Source organism: Helianthus annuus, chromosome 15 (genome assembly GCF_002127325.2).
Source record: "Helianthus annuus cultivar XRQ/B chromosome 15, HanXRQr2.0-SUNRISE, whole genome shotgun sequence".
NCBI classification, from domain to species: Eukaryota; Viridiplantae; Streptophyta; class Magnoliopsida; order Asterales; family Asteraceae; genus Helianthus; species Helianthus annuus.
The window spans coordinates 145,924,679-145,929,486 of record NC_035447.2 but is presented as its reverse complement, the minus strand read 5'-3'; the positions used below and the strand labels follow the sequence as shown (position 1 = coordinate 145,929,486).

General features: G+C 35.4%; 1 long non-coding RNA gene across 1 annotated transcript; it reads left to right on the top strand.

Annotated features, from left to right (window-relative positions):
* Nucleotides 1-1,682: 1,682 nt before the first annotated feature.
* Nucleotides 1,683-2,788, top strand: LOC110912644. The gene is made up of 2 exons (XR_002578080.2): nt 1,683-1,784; nt 2,051-2,788. It is a non-coding gene; the product is annotated as an uncharacterized LOC110912644 (long non-coding RNA).
* Nucleotides 2,789-4,808: the final 2,020 nt, after the last annotated feature.

Here is a 4,808-nt window from a genome sequence, read left to right as displayed (position 1 = left end):
GTTCCATTCTCGAGCATTTTTTGGTCCACGGATCCACTCCCACGCCCATCCATGCCTTTCTCCAATTTTGATAGCACATTTATAAACATGCACATTTTTATGCTTTGTCAAACCAAAAACAGCAGGAAATCTATTCCTTATTTTCCACTTGCCCTTTAGGTCTCATCTTTTATGTTTTGATCCTCTGCGTTATTATTGTTTATATAGTTCATTTCAAAAGGAATTATGAGGTTCTAAGATATTACCCGCAAATTCAACAAATATATAATTGATATTTTCTATCTTAAACTTTAAATAATAACAACTTTTAATAACAAATTGATTTGGGCTAAAATTCTAGAATAATAATTAATATCCTTTTATTTTATTGTAATTTAAAATTTTAACCAAAGTAGGGATTTTATTGAATGTATAATATACGTTTTTAACCTTAAGTATTTTACTAAATTTTCCTTCAATAATTTTTATTCGCTAGTTTCTTTTGTTTATCACTATTGTTCCTTTACTTTAAAAAGACTAATTTTTTATGTGCATATTTTTATGTACGTGTCGGCATAAGTTCGAGTTAGTCTAGGTTTCGACAAAAACTTTTTTGGAAACGGGTCAAGTCAAATAAAATACATTTTCGTTTAAAAAACATTTTTACGTCTATATTTTTATGTACGTGTCGGTATAAATTCGAATTGTTCTACGTTTTGATATAACTTTTTTTGGGAAATAACTTAGATCAAATATAATACGTTTTCATGCTTATTTTATATAAGTTTTATAAATTTTGTTACGAACCGAGTGGAGTCAAATGTGATTTCTTTATTTTAAGCTTTCATTAGTCAAATGTGGACTCATTTAAGCTTGAAGATCGGAGCTATAGATGGACGTGGATTGGTTCGAAATAATATTCAGTTGGGGCGGTTAGACAAGCTTTAAAAAAGGGACGAATCATAGTGGCAATTTTGTGATGAAGTGGTGCAAATGGATTCCTATAATTGTAATATCACGCATGGAGAGCTGAAATGGAGAGAACTCCCACAAGAATGGTGCTTAGAGAAAGAAATATCGATATTGAAGACGTAACGTATCCTTTATGCAGATCCAGTGATGAAACGAGTAATCATCTTTTCACCACTTGTATGGCGACGAGCAGGATTCTACATCATATTTCTTGTTGGTGCAAAGTTGCGTCGTTTGTTGTCCATTCAGTCAAATAGTTATTGGATCTTCACGACTATATCGGGTTGCGTGGTTTAGAAAGAGACATTTCACAGGATTGTTATGATAAGTTTTTGGAGCATCTGGCGCGCCAGAAATGAAGTTAAATTTTCTAACAATCAAGTTCGGGTGGAAGTTATCATTAGTGAAACAAAATCGGATGGGCTTTTGTGAATTAGTAGTAGATTAAAAGCTAGGTCCATTTCTTAAACCGAGTGGCGTAACTTTGTAATTATATAGCTTGTTCGTTTGCCTGCCTCTTCTTATGGGTTGGTGTTTTTCAGTTAAAGTTTTCTTTAAAAAAAATCCTTTACCAACTGAAATATATAAAAATAATAAAAAAAGTATATTATCTTTAAAAAAGTTAATTAGGTAGCAAAAAAAATGTTTTTTTACATCTTTTTTATTTTACTTTTTAAAAGCACTAAGCATTGTCCCCCTACCACTTTAAATACCTAAGCCTATTTTGTGTAATCTGTCTTCACTCATTAGTCTAGCGGCTTCTTCACCGGTCGTCGATCTATCCCTCAAGTGAGTTTTCTTGATTTCCGATCCGCCGAAGATCTATCTTTTAAGTGAGTTTTTTTTAGTTTTCTTTAAATATTTCTGTTCTTCCATAACTGTATTTTAGCTTGTTTGAATCACTAAATAGAGCAAATCAAAAGTAGTTTAAATGAAATTGCAATCATTCATGGTTGTATGTATCATATTAATTCTCAAAAATTTCTGAGCACATCTTAATCGATGATCAGGATTATGTACGTTAAAATCGGTTATGCTAGCAACTTATCATCATCGATTTCAACAAAACCAGATCTGATTTTCTTACATATGGCTGCAGTTAAAGGTTTTGCGGTGAAATGATGATTGGAAATGGAAGATATGGAGAATTTTACAAAGTTCCTACTTTTGTAAACGGGCTGCAACGATTAAAGATTGACTCAGTGTTTTAGGTGGACTAGACTACTTTCATAATTATGTTGGCGTTTAACTGGGAGTTAAACATCCTAACATCAATAGCTCAAATGTTCCCATTTGTGCATATAAGAAGGCTTGTGGTGAATATGCAAAGGTCTTTAATAGATCTGGTGGATTTGGTAAGGCCTATAAATGTCGTAACAAAATTTTATTTTAGGATGTGTCTGATCATCGACAAAAAATCTTGGTTTAGATCTGAAGTTGAAATGCTTTCCAAGGTTTTTTCTTATTATTTGACGAGATGATCCTTGTGTACGAATATGTATTTAAGGAACGGTATGAAATCAACTACACAAAAGTTTTTCTTATAAATGATGCTAGATATTACATGTGGGAACTAAACTACCTTCATACAAACGTTTATAGTCAACATATTGTTGTAAAGACCTGGCATAAGGGTTTCCAAAGATGTATAGAGATGATATTTGCATTGAAAAAGCATGTCCTGATCATCACTTGATCATAACATTCAAGTTGTGTTGGGATAACAACTAAGTTTAGTGTTAGGTTTGATATGTTTTCTAAGCTTTAACAGATTGAATGTTGTAATGATAAAGATTATCTTTGTATTTATGAAGTTAAGTTCTTTTTGTTTTTTTTCCCTCTTTATGTTATTTCATTCTTTTGAAATTCTCTTGTTGTATATATTAGATTTTGATTGATATTATTTCTTTAAAGTTATAAAAATAACAAAGCACAAAACTAAATTTGTGTGCAATTTTTATAAAGCGGTTGTAACTTGTAACTTATAAAAATTTTATTGTTATGTATAAATTAACCATAACAGTATGAGCATAGGCGACACGATGATTAATTTATCAAACCATAATCTTCTTCTACTACTATATGTTTCAGGATCATTATTGGCTACCCCTTCAAACCATCGACATTACTGTCACACCCCAACCGATGGCGGAAACATCGGGGCGCGGCACTGAGCGAAACAGATTGTCCATGAGTATCCATAACAACTATTAATTACCAGATATTTAAAACGTCATGTCCCATACCATAACATATCAAATAAAATAGTTATTACAAATAATTGACTCATAAACAAATACTGATCCGACAACTCAGATTTCAAAATAGACAATTTGTTTATTTGTTTCTAGACCTTTCCTAGCCTCGATTTCACAGCAAGCCAAGCATTTTAACATCTTAAGCACCTGCCACATACGTTAAAGTAAAAGTAGGTGAGCATACAAGTTTAATAGATATAATAGAGTTTGAAATAGTTTACGCATAACCAGCACGTATACAGTGTGAAATGAAGCACGTTAGTTATCGACATGATCCTATCAATACCAATGATTGCGGGTTGACTGCGCAAGGCAGTTCGTAATACATATTCACCACTGTGAATCATGTGATTAATTGTCCTTAACAACCCCTGAGTGAATAGGTGCTGAGTCCAAACTATAGTACTATCGTTGCTAAGGCAGGTAGACAGCAATGCATGTGTAAACATAACAAACAAGCATTCATTAAGTCACGTATAACATGCAGTAGCGGTTAGCGTTAAAGTATTGCGTAATGTGTTCGATGTGATTTAGAATAAGTAACGTATGTAACACCCATAAGTGCGTAAAGCAAAAAGGGTTCGAGTATACTCACAGCGATGATGGATTGAAGGGAGCGATAGAGTGAGTTTAGCCTGATCAGAACGATAGTATAAACGATAAGCGACATGTAAAACGGTTAAATAAACGGCACTTTGCACCGTGTGGCGGATGGCAACCCGATCGGATGGCAATCCGATCGGATGGTCAGTCGATCGGATGACAATCCGTTCGGATGGTCATCCGATCGGATGGCCATTCGATTGGATTTTCAACTCGTTTGGTGAGGATGTGGTTGTGTATGATGGTTTGCCTTTTGAAGTTTTCGTTGTAGCATTTTAAAGATAGAGAAGTATCTCTACCCTTCAGGTCGGTCGATCGAACGACGGTTCGATCGGACGGCGATCCGATTGGCGAGGCTTCTCAGTTGAGAACAAGTTCACCGCAGGACGGTCACTCGATCCGATGGCTATCCGATCGGGTGGCAATCCGCATGTATTGAACATGTTGAAAATTGTTTAAGTGTGGAAGTCCAAACATCACATGGTCGGATGGCAATCCGATCGGATGGCAATCCGATCGGACGGCAATCCGTTCGATGTTCAAACCTCAAAAGTTGAAATAAAAGTTAAGTGTGGGACCAAGGTGCAAGCCGATCGGGTGGCTGTCCGATCAGGTGGCAATTCGATCGGATGGATGTCCGATCGGACGACAATCCATCCAGTCGACCTGATCGTCTTTACACTTGGTGTTTTTGGATAATTTGTAGTTTTGATTTGAGACAAGTTGATACGTGCTAAACAACAGAACCTCGTCAAGACCCAGGTGACCCGATCGGACATGAATTACCCTAGTCCGGTCAGTCAATGGTTCGAGCCGGTGGTTCATGCTTAACCCGAAATCTGTAGTCTCTTGGATAGAATTCAGATCTGGTACTAACACACTACTAAGAATGAGTAGAAGATCAGACCAAGCTCCGAATCTATCGGTTTTGAGTGCATTGAGTGTAAAAGAGTTGAAAGAAAGTTAGAAAACCATCTTTCAATCCTCTTCACCTTG